Genomic DNA, 14,743 nt, shown 5'->3' on the forward strand with positions numbered 1-14,743 from the left:
GCATATCAAAGTAGATTTAAAAGTCCCTCAACTCTACATATAAAGAACTGAGGAGTACTGGGAGTAGCAGATGTGGTCTTCCTCAGAGAAGAACACACCAACTTGTTGATCAATGTCAAGTGGTCAGCCCTAAAAATATACACCCATTTAACATTATACATACTGAACAGATTAGATGTGTGAATATATAGGTATATAAACATATATGTGTGTGCAATAACAATTAGTAAGAAATGAGGCTGTCCATTTGAATGAGAGTTAGGAGGGTTATGTGGAAGGGTTCAGAGGGATGCAAGAGAAGGGAGAAGTGTTGTAATTATAATTTCAAAAATAAAAAAGAAATTTAAAGATTATACATATCCAATATACTAAAACATTCCAGTTGATTAAAGAGGATGTATAACTCATCATCTCAGCTTCATTAGACATTTTCCAGTGCACTGAGAGAGGAAATGAGAAAGGCACTGGTCCTAAAGAATGTGCTGGTTATTTAGCGTCTCCAGGCTCCTTATGGCTATACTTTTGAACACAAGTTTATCTGAGTTGATTAAGTTTCAGTGCTACTGAAGGAGTGCCACTGGGAGTAGGGCAGAGTTTTTCAGAGTTTGGTTCTTTTATTACACTGTAGAATTAAGAAGAAGGAACAGTGAGTGACCTGAAATTCAATGAGAGGATGTGGCAGTCTCAGTGAAAAGATTCAGTTAGTTCACAGGAGAAGGAAAATAGAAAGGATGTTTTCTACTGAAATAAACACTTAAGATTACAAAGGCATTAGCACACTTTGAAATGTTATGATTAGAGTTAATACCTTGAAGGCTCATTGAAAACTAGAACAACCAAAAAGGAATTTAGAAGCTAAAAGTAAAGGCAGTAAGACATTCTAAATCTTTCCAGGAAAACGGGGACAGAGAGCAAATCATTGTAAGTCATGTGATGCTCTCTACACAATTAGAAAGCTGTCTGCAGTAGAGAAGGTGACCGAGAAGAACTTTGAGAACCTCAGTGAGAGGTTGAACCATGGGACATCTCAATGTCTCCTCCCCTAGCCTGCAAGCCTAAGGAGTGCAAAGCTTACCTGGGTGATACTTGTGTTTAGGAACAGAAATGATTGGGAGAATGTTAACTCAGAATAGAAATTCAGATTTAAAGGAAATAAGAAAAGCGTTTATTCTGAGTCAATTATGAATGACCATGGCTTAGGGAAAAATGATCTCTTATTCTGAGTGCTTTGCTCCACCCTGTAAATGAGTATAATCACATTTTGTGAGCAAAACAAAAGTGAAAGGCATGAATAAATTCATTTAAATGCATTGTCCATGTTAGGTCAGCAGGTCACAGCAAAGCCAGATCTGCCCTATCATACTGTATGTTATCCCCATGGAACTCTTGGCTCTGGAGAGGGTAGATATCTGTTAGGCTTAACAGTACACTGGAAAGTCTTACCAAACATTTGGGGGAAGTTAGTTCAAATACAAAGATCAAAAATAACTATTTTCCAAAAGGCTTAAGAGAGTCCAAGGTAATTTTGTCTCCACCACCATTTTTCCTCTCTCCGTAGTCATAAACTTCTACCCAGGCAACGTCAAATAGTTTAGTGCCTTTACAAAGTGTGGCTGACCTAGAGAACTTTCATCTTTACAGTGGGCACAATGATAGGGAACCATTTTAAACTAAACTTCTCCATGTCATCAAGTTTTACCTGCCTGGAAAATACAGTTTGAATGTGTTTGGAAGTTTGACAAGAAGACCATTTATAACTTAGCAGATATTCTAGTAGCTATTTAATGTAACAAAATTATATACAAAACAAGTTTTAGTATAATCATATACAGTGACACGAATGTTAGCACTGTTAGAAGAAGGCACTTAACTATATGTAAGTGAATGATTTGTCTCCAAAAGACTGTATTCATTACATTGCCTATCTTCTACTGATGGCTGTGGTCTGGAGGTTCCCACAAATCATCTGCTAAAACGTAATCCCCATGGTGGATGGAGCCATTCGAGAGTTGAATAGTGTCTTATGAAAAGCTGGAAGGGACATGTCTACTCTGCCCCCAATCCCTCTTATTTGCCTTTTACCACACAAGAACACAATAGTCTTTCTGTTTTAAGAATGCACACAAGAGCCAGTTTGAAAGCAGAGATAGGTCTTTATTAGATATCAAACTTGTGGGCCCCTGGTTTGGACTTCTAGCCCCCCAAACTGTAAGAAATTAAGTTTTTACTAGAGTTATTAAAAGGATATAGTTCATTACAGTGAAGGAGGCATGGTAGCAGGGACACAAGGCACATTGTCACATTGCTGCTACTGTCAGGAAAACAAATGGACAAGTACATTGGATCATGATATTAAGACTCAAAACCCCACCCAGGGACCAACCACCAACAAGGGTGCATTTCATAAAGTTTTCATGGCCTACTAACTAGCACCTCCATCTGAAGACCCAGTGTTCTGACACATGAACCTATGGCAGATAGTCTATAGTCAACTTAGTACACCTGGTATTGTGTTATAGCCACATATACGGACAAAGACGTTGATGGCCAGTCTGGCCAGTAGTCAGGTCACTATGCTGAGTCTCTACTTCTTCTCTCTTACACTCTAAGTTGTCCCGTGTGAGCCAGTACTTTCATGACCACACACCGATATCTGCCTCTCTGTCACATCTTCATGAGCATTAAACTTAGGTACCCAGATACATACTTCATTACTCTTTAAAGATATCGTAGAGGCAACTCAAGCTTGACATGTAAAAACAAAACCCACAATTTAACCCTTTCCATCCCTCTTACTAATTTTATTACGCCCGCGTTGCTGCTCTGTGAGACCTTTGTATAATTTCATATGTTATCTCTATTCTATACCATATCTGTGTATTTCTGATTGTCATTCCTTTAAATTTAGTAATTTCTAAGGTCTATACAGCTTAGAATCAGCTCTTGCCCAGGTGTGGGAACATTAAAAACAAATATACTAACTAAGATAATTACAGATAAGAACTCAGCACTGTGCTGGGCATTTAGCCATTTATATGTAGTCAAAGCTCTGTCCAGGAGATGGCGCTCAGAGTGTACTTTTGCTGTTAGTTTTTAATACTGAGGAATATTTCACACAACTATGTTTTCTTACACAGATGCTTTAATAGGGGTAAGCTGTTATGTGTTCTGCCATTCTTGATAGGCTTCTGAGTTATTAAGACTTTACTAGATGACTCTGTTGTTTTTCAGATGAAGTAGGTGTTGGAAAAGAAGTCTGTAGTAGAAAGAAAAGTTAGGGTGGGGCAAGAAGTTTTCTGGTGTGAGAGGAGAGGGAGAATTTTAGTTTAAATCTCTTGATAATCACTCCTCTAGAACTGAATAACATTATCAGAGAGGGTGAAGCAAGTTGGAGAGGTGATGGGAAGCATATGCTTTACAACACGACTCAGTGAGCACTCATCATGAGTTATCTGCAGAATAAATAGGCAAGCTGTGTTACTAAAGATGATCAGATACTGCAGTCCTTTCACTTCCCTTGAATAATGGGTGGTACAGGCTAATCCTTTTTCCTCAGAATGACAAAACCAAGCTAAGTAAACCCAAGTATTTTTGTGCTTGCCAAACAAAAAATGTGGAGTGAATAGGTTACAGTGGGCTGTCAATCCAAGCTTCTCTCTTAATAAGCACAGACGGAGTGTCCTCTGGTAGGTTAAGTTATAGACCCCTTTCCTCAAACTAGTTCATCGATAGTTTTTCTGGGCTTCCTTTATCAATTTTGGCTGACTCTAAGGATCACTGGGGAGAACTTTAAGGCACCTGTGCCCTCCCTACTCAGAACAACCGGCGAGGATCAATAGGAGAGCAAGCAGGGATGCTAGCAGGGAATACAGATCACAACTTGTGGGTGAATGGGAACAGAGAGTTTCATGGTCGAGAAGTCATCCAATTCAATGTGTCATTGTCTTTGAGGTTCCTTAAAGTTGCAGGAAATTGTCACAAACAGAAAGGAGGAGGTGGAGGAAAGGGGAGGAGCAATCTGTGAGTATAGCTGGAGTAGAGTTGAGGGAGAGGAAGATGAAAGGGAGGAGCTGGAAGCAAAATAATCTTGTGAGTTGACTCAGCTGGTCAAATCACTTACTGCTCAAATGTGATGATTTATAATGCCCAGGACTCCTAGGTGGAAAAGAGAACCCAAAAGTTAGCTCCACACTTGCTATTCAATACTCAACACTCAATATTCAATATTCAAATACAAACAACAGGTTCACAATAGAAGTGCCCATATGTCTTAGTCAGGGTTTCTATTCCTGCACAAACATCATGACCAAGAAGCAAGTTGGGGAGGAAAGGGTTTATTCACCTTACAATTCCATACTGCTGTTTATCACCAAGGAGGTCAGGACTGGAACTCAGGTCAGGAAGCAGGAGTTGATGCAGAGGCCATGGAGGGATGTTCTTTACTGGCTTGCTTCCCCTGGCTTGCTCAGCCTGCTCTCTTATAGAACCAAGGCTACCAGCCCAGAGATGGTCCCACCCACAAGGGGCCTTTCCCCCTTGATCACTAATTGAGAAAATGCCTTACAGCTGGATCTCATGGAGGCATTTCCCCAACTGAAGCTCCTTTCTCTGTGATAACTCAAGGTATGTCAAGTTGTCACAAAACTTGCCAGTACACCATATAACAATAATAATCAATAAAATACACAATTCAAGAAAAGAGGAAATTTCTTCACGGACTTACAATTTGCTTTCGTTGCCATTATTGGGAATGTCAATTTCTAAACATGGGAACTGTTAAAAGTAGAAAAAAGATAACATAGTTGACCCAGTATAAAGGCTCAGCTGGTAAAGGTGTTCGCCATCAAGCATGGTGGAACCCATATGAAGAAGGAGGGAAATGATTCATAGAAATTGTACTCTGACCTCCTTAGGTGCAAAGGGACAGACTCATCCTCCACTCCCGTGCACAGATATACAAACAAATAAGTAATTATAACTTAAAATATAACAATTGTGTTTTATAACTTAGACCACTATAACTGGAGTCTCTTCTCTATTTACAGACAGAAAAGGATATACTTATGACATCTTTATACAAAAAAGAATGCTCTGGAGATCTGTCATGCTCATTCCTATCAAACTTGTGCTTAAATTAGATTTCAGGTGACTTCTGTGATTCTTTATCTAACTTTAGTGTATGTAATTTTTGAAAAAAAAAGCAATGAAAGAATTTATTTTACATCATCTCTTTCCTGCTTCTTTTTATAGCTTCTTACACACTGTGAAGTTTATGTATAGATGAGTATGAAGAGGCAAACTAATGTTCTGTGGCAGAAAACAAGACAAAATAAAAATTAAAATATATATACACAGAATTACAAAGAGTTTCATACATAATTTAAAGGTTCAATTAATTTTGGAACCCATCCACAAATTTCTAGTATGCCTTGGCTCTCAAGGTATATTTGAAAGAGCTCCATATTAGACACAATCATGAATTTATTTGATTTTTTAAAAAAATTTATTTTGAAGACCATGATATAATTATAGCATTTTCCCCTTTCTTTCTTCCCTCCAAACCCTCCCATATACCCTTCCCCACTCTCTTTCAGACTCATAACCTCCTTTTTTTACTAATTGTTATTGCATCCATATTTATATATGCATATATATTCCTAAATATAACCCATTCAGTCCTTATAAAGTTACCTGTATGTATGCTTTTATGCATCATCATTTGTCACCCAAATTAACAAGAAGTCATTTTAGTCTAAGACCATGGGGTAGAGTAAGTAACACATGAGAAGAGTAAGACTTGGAAAGAAAGTACAAAGATAGACATAGCAATACACAAGTCTCTTATAAGACAAAAGTGGCATCTTAAGTAGATGGTAAGTCAACTATTTCTGAAGACATCACACACTTCTGTTATAAAACAGAAATCAAGTAGGAACTGAGCACAAGCTCCCTCTGTGTTCATTAGTTTTCATCATGCCGAAAGGTGCTACTGAGCTCAGTAGCAGAGAAAAATCAGATAGGTCTTATCCACCGGACCATGATCAACTAATCAGGAAAGCTGCCAGTGAGGTAATAGTGTCATAACTTTTTTGGCAGTATCCAATCACTTTTGACCAGATTTAAGGCCTGCTCCACATGAAGGAATTAATGCCTGATAGTGTAAACTTGATATGCACTCACTGATAAGTGGATATTAGCCTAGAAGCTCAGAATCCTTCTTAGAAGGAGGAACAAAATACCTATGGTAGGAGTTATAGAGACAAAGTTCAGAACAGAGAATGAAGGAACGACCATCCAGAGACCGCCCCACTTGGGGATCCATCCCATAAACAACCACCAAACAGACCCTGTGGCAGATGCTAACAAGAGCTTGCTGAGAGGAGCCTGACATTGGCTCTACCAATGCCTGATTAATACTGAAGTGGATACTCACAGTCATCCATTGGACGGAGCACAGGGTCCCCAATGAAGGAGCTAGAGAAAGTACCCAAGGAGCTGAAAGGGTTTGCAGCCCCATAAGAGAAACAACAATATAAACTAACCAATAACCCCGGAGCTCCTTGGGTCTAAACCACCAATAAAACAAAACAAAACAAAACAAAACAAAACAAAACAAACAAAAAAAAAAACAACACATGGTGGGACTTGTGGCTCTAGATGGCCTAGTTGGTCATCAATAGGAGGAGAGGCCCTAGGTCCTATGAAGGTTCTATGCCTCAGTCTCCAACTCACAGAGACAAGAACGACAAGGACACCAAGATGGGTTCACGCAGCTTCCGCATCTTCCGCATCTTCCGCATCGTCCTCTTTACTTGGGGCTTTTTTACTTACAGCTTTTTTCACTTAGGGCAAGGGCTATATTTATACAGTAGTGGCAACTGACCTCATCTCGTTCCACACCACCTCATCCAATCAGAATCACACGAGTTCAGGTCGGTCACAGATAGGCTGACAGATCCTGATCAGGAGGAATAATCTAACTTGGCAGGCAGTTTACGCATGCAGTTTCACTGCGCATGTTTGAGCAAGGCAGTAAACATGTGGGTTTCACGGGGCCTGGCAATGGGCAGGGCGCCATCTTGACCCATGCGGCCGCACCTGCTTCCCGCAGTTCTATGTCCCAGTATAGGGGAATGCCAGGGCCAGGAATGTGAGAGGATGGGATGGGGAGCAGGGAGAGGGGAGGAAGGGGATAGGGGATTTCAGAGCGGAAACTAGGAAAGGGGATAACATTTAAAATGTACATAATGGAAAATATGTAATAATAATAATAAAAAAGAATGATTTTCCCTCCCAGTAACTACCCACTGATAGGCTAGTAGCCACTCAGAATGAAGTGGGGCCTAGATATCATCTACCCCATCTGTGCAGCAATTTTGTCTGCCTTGATCTTGTGCAGGTTTTGTATATTTTAGTAATCTGTCTACTGGTGGAAATGAAGGAAGCTTTAAATAAATTTTTCATCGTCCCCTTCTTTAAAAAAAATAAGTACAAAATTATTTCAATTGAAAAGTTGGTAGAAAATGGCTTAAATGGTCAGTGGTAAAGCTTTACCTGGCACAAACAATGCTTAGTTTGATCATTAGCACCATATACTTCCCGAAAGAAAGAAGTTAAGATGTTCAAACATTAACGCATCTGCATGACATAATGTAATGTATTGCCTCTTAAAATTATGGAACTGTGATAAAATTTGAATTTAGTTTTAGGATACTCCAGCTTACACAATATAAAAGTTATAGCACATGAAATACAAGTAAATTTTTGGAACATGCGTTTTGATTAATAAAGTTAGCAAGTTAGGGATATAGAATGTATATGTTCAGAAAGAAACCTAATGAACTTGGTAAATTTCACACAGAGACAAACCCAAAAGTGTTCAAGTAAAATCAATGATTTATGAGGCTATAAATAAATATCTTAAAAGCATGATTCTTTATTTATGGACAGAAAATAAATGTTTTAAGTGTCATTTCAAAAGTCTCTATTTATTATAGTGTTTCAAAGGCTATTTTCAATTGAAGTTGTTTGAAGTGTCCCAATTCAGAAAAAAAATGTAATTAAAAGGATCCAATTTAACTCTGACAAGGATTATTTTCAGACACAGACATCCAGTTAACGTTTTAAATATTAATGTTACATCTCAAATGCATGCAATGGCTTGGCCACTACAAACTACTTCAAAAAACAACAAAAGTAGGTATATTTGGTGAGAAAATACTTTTGAAAAATCTGACAGACAAAAGTGTTCATTTTTATGTTGGATAGTATTTTCTTGAATTATCAGGCCTGTTGCTTTTAATATAACCAGAAGTTATGAAATCAATTTTGATAATTTGGTTATTTTTTAAGCAGTGTTTCCTATAGCCCAGGCTGCCTTTGAACTCACTATGTAGTCAAGGATGTCCTCGATTCCATGACCCTTCTGCCACCATCTCCCAAGCACTGAGAAGGCAAGTCTACACTGACAAACTAAGTCTATGAGGTGGTGGCGATGGGACCCAGGGCATCCTGTGTGCTATACAAACTCTACCAGTTTAGCCATATTCATATGGACTATTTATAGACACCACACTCTATAACTAATACTTAGTAGTCAGCTTCCTCTTTAGTTATAAAGGCAATTATAATGAGGGCTGAGTGTTAGGTGTTTTTGAAATGGTGGTTCTATGTATCCGTGATGCAAGCTTCCATCAACCTCTCTGTATGTGCAGTAGTCCTATTGGTGAGTGAACACCTAGGGTATTTATTTCTTCTCTCCTTCAGTGCTCAGTCATTACTGCTCTGACTAAAGATTGATTTCAGAATCCTAGGTTTTAAACTCTTTATGGTAGAATTTCATATTTTTCTGACTTTGGACCAGTGTGTACATTTACTATCTTGACATTGCTCTTTCATTCCATGTGTGCAAAGGTCTAAGTTTTGGATTCTTGGCCATTGGCTATTTCAGCATTCATTCAAATTACATATCTATAAATGTCAATCTAGCATGCTTTTTTTTTTGTTTTGAACACCTAGGTAGAACTAGAATGAACACCTAGGTAGAACTTGGATGACAAGTTAAAAATATTGAAATACTATCGTGAAATCCTTCAGAGGGCAATGTGTGATTGCTCAATCACATTAAGCAAAACACTCATTAGCTTATACTAAGCTTACAGCAGTGTCATGAAAGTAGAGGGATTGAAACAGCCGAAGCTAGAAGGCTCAGTGTTTTTAAGTGTGAAAGTTCCTCAGATGGACATTTTGAGGTGAAGAGCCATAATCCATACAATGTCCTCGCCGGTCACAATGAGCACCGAGACATTGTGTCTGTATTTTAGGAAGGCTATGCCATGCCCTTCACTTCAGATGTGTTTTATGGGGTGTCTATATCACATTTAATGTTCTCTCCAGTTCAGCACATTAAATTCCTGGAGATCTAAGCACTGATGATGTCTTAGGGCTCATTCTGTCTTATTGACTCACACCACTATCTGATATTGCTGTTCTTATTTAGAATCTATAGGATAGTTTTACTGTTTAAAATGTTTACATTGAAGTCACTGCTGGTTGGGGTTGTTAGTAAGAATCAAGTATTCCTGGAGTTCAGATACAACTATTTATACTTGAATACCTTGCCTGGTCTCTGTGCAATTGATTTCCTTACCTGTCAAGTACAGGTAGTAATTATTGTGATTATATAAATCATTTAAATATTTTCAGACACCCTCCAAACGTTTTTGGACTTACTTAGCATTTTTTGGTGCATTTGTTACCAGGTAAATCATGTTATAATTTATAGTTCTTTTTACCATTATCAGCCTGTGCATATGTTCGTTTTTCCATAATATCATGCCAGCATTTAGAATAACTCTTTCTTCAAAACGGTTTACATTTCGGGAAATTTCATCTGTAACACCATGTTTCAGCTTCCTTTTTAGAGGGAGTGACTTTTATGTTAATGCATATTAATTGTTCTTAATTCCTTGCTTTGCATATCATCTGTATACTCCATGCTCCACCTAGTGTTCTGTAGTGGTTCAGTTCTTTTATTTTCTATGTAAAAATACTCTGTGTTTTATAATACTTCCTGTTTTTACATTATTTGGTTGCCAGTGTCACTTCTTCTGCCACTTAGAGATTTTTAAAAAAAATATTAATTTTGAATTATAAAGAATAACTTAAAAGATATGAAAAGTTTCAATTTCCCCCACACACTGGCAATTTTTATTATACTTTATTTTTTTCTTATGTGTGATTTCTAATCCTCTAAATACCTGAATTTTTCATAATAAAATTTTATCTTTATTAAGTTTATTTGCTTATATGTTATAAACTAGATAGCTAACTTAGCCCCCCCCCCTTTTCATTTATTAGCTACATTCCTAAAACTGTCAGTATTTACAAAAAACACACTTACCAAATATTAAGATATTATATAAATTCAGGTATTCCTCCATTTACCCACTAATTTCATGTTATTAATTATTTCAGTCCAGTAAGAGTTTATCAGTTGATGCTATGGATCGATTATGAAGTTCCTTTCTGAACCCCAGGTTTGAGTCAATCATCATATAGAGGGTGAAAATTAATCTAATTACATTGTGTAGAAGTGAGGACTTTGGGAAGCCATCAAGGTGAGATCTCCATAAGTGGGTGTTTGTGGCTTCCTGTGAAGAGGGAGACAGACCAAAACAACTCACACACACCTTATCCTTACTCACAAGATATTCTCCACTATCTCTTAACTCTGCCAGAAACAAGGCTTTTAACCAGACATCCCTTGACTTTGCACCAGAACTCTGAATGGAAATGAACTTCTTTTATCGATAATTTATCACTCTGTGGCAATGTGCTACCAGCATTAGAATAGGGGCCAATGTACTAAAAATTACTTTTATCAACTTAATGAATCCCAAAATTTGTGCCCTAATTTTCAACTTTTTTTGCCATCAGAAAAATACAAGTTAGAAATACATTGATATTTTAGTCATTTAAGTCAGAATATCATGAAGAAGACAAAGATCAAATAATGTTAGGGAGATTTATGGGTTGTAAAGGTCACTCTTACACATAATTGTTTAGCATGTACATTAGTCTAGTCACTATAGCAATCTCTATGGAAACTTTTCAAAGAATTAAAAATAGAATCACTATATGAGTATGTATGTATATGAGTATGTATGTGTACACACACACACACACACACACACACACACACACACACAGACTCATATATGATCTAGAATCAAGGCCAACCTCCTGTAGTGATTCCATGGCTACATACAAAGCTAAGTGACAGAGTACCATAACCAGATGGGCACAATAACAAAACCAAAAAGAAAATCATGGAACAAATTTCAATGATGTACAAGGATGCACATACTTGCAAACTGAATATGACTACAAATGTAAAAATTCAATTACTATAACCAAATTGGCATCATTCCAAGGACTCAAAAATGCTTCAACACAGGTGAATAAGCAAATGTAATTCATCACATTAATCTATTCTAGGACAGAAATCATTTGATCATCTCAATCAATGCTTTTGAAGACTACAAAGCATGTTCATGATAAAAGTCCTAGAAATAGAGACATAGTTCAAAAAACAGAGGTTGCATACAACAAATCTCCATCTAACATTTCACAAAACTGTGAAAAACTAAAAACAATGATGAACATGAAAAGGTTGCCCAGAAGTTTTAGAGTGATAACAAAGAAGACAAAGTAAGAGTGATGCAAAAGGAAAGGAAGACAATACATAATCCCCATTTTCAGGCTGTATTGTCTTTTACATAATGGTGTTGAAGATTCCACGTGAAAAGTCTTCTAATGGAAAAAAAAACATTCTAAGTAAAGTGTCAGGACAAAATCACACACACAAAACCCAGCAGACTTTCTATATGCTAGTATTATAAACTTGCTAAGAAATAAGGCAAACAATCCTATTAACAGTAGAGAAAAACAGAAGGGGGCAAAGAAAGAAGAGAAGAGGAGGGGAATGGAGGGAAGCAACCAAGAAGAACCTAGTCATTCTAGGCATAAAGTGAAACAAGTATTTGAAAGGTCTTCACTACAAACAGTGTTAGACTTGAAGAGAAACTTTTTGACATTAGAAAACAGAAAGTTCTTGCATGCTCATGGATTGGCAGAGCATATATAGTGAAAATGTCTATGTCACCAAAACTCTATGTAGTCAGCATCAAACATTTAAACCATTCTTTATAGAGACAGAGAAAACTATCCTAAAATATATACAAAGGCACAAAAGATTTCAGCTCTCCAAAGCAATTTTGCATAAAGTAACAATAAAAATACAATACTAGATTCAACATTAGATTGCAGAGTTATTATAAGCAAAAATAAAAGAGATGTTCATACAAAATAGGCATATGGAGCAGTGGACCAGCAGAGGGGACCCATAATTAAACCATAACTATACCTCCCTGGTTTGGAAAAGGAATCCAAAAAAGCATACTAGACAAACAATAGCATTTTCAATAAAGAATGTTGAAAAAATGTTGAAATTTTTTTCATATTTTTTTTATTTATTTACACTCCAGATTTTATTCCTCCCTACCACCTGGTCTACCCTCCAACTGTTTCATATCCCATACCTTCTCCTCACCTGCTCTCTCCATGAGGAAGTCCCCACCACCCATCCCTCTCCCAACCAGATGTCTAAACTCCCTGGGGCCTCCAGTTTCTTGAGGGTTAGGTGCATCTTCTCTGAATGAACTCAGTCCTAGCAGAACTCAGACTCTGATGTATGTGTGTTGGGGACCTCATATCAGCTGGTGTATGCTGCCTGGTTATTGGTCCAGTGTCTGAGAGATCTCGGAGATCCAGGATAATTGAGACTGCTGGTCCTCCTACAGGGTCACCCTTCTTCTCAGCTTCTTCCAGCCTTTCCCCAATTCAACCACAGGGGTCAGCAGCTTCTGTCCATTGGTTGTGAGCAAATATCTGCATCTGACGCTTTCAGCTGCTTGGTGAGTCTTGTGGAGTGTGGTTATGATAGGTCCCTTTTTGTGAGCACTCTGTAGCCTCAATGTCAGGTCTTGGGACCTCCCCTCGAGCTGGATCCCACTTTGGGACTGTCACTGGCCCTTCTTTCCTCAGGCTCTTCTCCATTTCCACCCCTGCAGTTCTTTCAGACAGAAACAACTATGGGTCAGAGTTTTGACTGTGGGATGGCAACCCCATCCCTCACTTGATGTCCTGTCTTCCTGCTGGAAGTGGGCTTTATAAGTTCCCTCTCCGTACTCTAGGGCATTTCATCTAAGGTCCCTTTCTTTGAGTCCTGAGAGTCTCTCACCTCCTAGGTCTCTGGTGTATTCTGGATGGCTCCCCAAATGTCCTACCTCCTGAGGATGCCTGTTCCCATTCTTTTTGGTGACCCTCAGGGCTTCAGTCCTTTTCCCTTACCCAATACCAGATCAGGTTCCCCTCCCTCCCCACTTGTCCCTCTCAGGTTCCTCCCTCCCTCTCCACTAGTGATTGCTTTCTTCTCTCTCCAAAGTGGGGCTTAGGGGTCCTCACTTGGGCCTTTCAGCTTGTTGACCTTTTTGAGCTCTGTAGAGTGTATCTTGGGTATTCTGTACTTCTTTTGTTGTTGTTGTTAATATCTACTTATTGGTGAGTGCATACCATGTATTTCCTTTTGTTATTTCACTCAGGAGGATATTTTCTAATTACATTTGTTTGCCTGCAAAACTCAGGATGTCCTCTTTTTTAATAGCTGAGTAGTTTTCCATTGTGTAAGTGAATCATATTTTCTGTATCCATTCTTCTGTTATGGGACATCTGGGTTGTTTCTAGCTTCTGGTTATCACAAATAAGGCCCTGTAGCATCGTGGAGCATCTTTTTGGGTATATATTGAGTGGAATTGCTGTGTCTTCTGGTAGACCTATTTGCAATTTTCTGCGGAACCTCCAGATTGATTTCCAGAATGGCTGTACCAGTTTGCAATCCCACCAATAATAGAGTAGTGTTCCTCGTTCTTCCATCCTCACCAACATGTGTTGTCACGTTAGGTTTTGATCTTAGCCATTCTAATTGGAGTAAGGTGGAATCTCGGGGTCATTTTGATTTGCATTTCTTTGATCACTAAGGAGTTTGAACGTTTCTTTAGGTGCTTCTCAATCATTCTAGAAGAAAAGTTTTAAAAATTAGATATGTTAGAGTTTTTGAGTTTCCTCCAAATCCTGAGGCTCAAAGATGCACACCTCTTAGTGACTGATGTAGGTGAAGGAAACTAAGACTCCAATATGGAAGGGTGTTTGAGACAATGAGAAAATAAAATAGATGTTTTTATTTATCTATCTCTTTCATTTTTAACCTTATTATGTCTTGAGGTTAACAAATAAAGATCTCAGAAATAAAGAGCTGATTTTAAAATGATGACATGTCAGTATAAACTTAGGTCTAGCAAATTATATAATATTATACTTTTCTACTTTCCCTAAAGAGCTGAACCTAATGAAATTCTGCCTAATATCAACCCAGATTGAATATTCTACACTACTATTCATCTGTTAAGACCGTACCCCAAAACAGAAGAGATTCATAAAGCAAGAAAGAACAGGGGTGAAACTTCACATGAGATGTTATCTCAACTATAATATATGACTGGAGCTAGTTAATAAAACTCACATCTTGAAATGTGTGAACAAGAATGAATAAAGAATTGATTCTTTCATGAAAACATTCAATTGTAATTAGTGATAATCTTTGGGTATAGTATAATTTAATTGG

Source organism: Mus musculus, chromosome 6, assembly GCF_000001635.26.
Source record: "Mus musculus strain C57BL/6J chromosome 6, GRCm38.p6 C57BL/6J".
In the NCBI taxonomy this organism is placed as follows: Eukaryota; Metazoa; Chordata; class Mammalia; order Rodentia; family Muridae; genus Mus; species Mus musculus.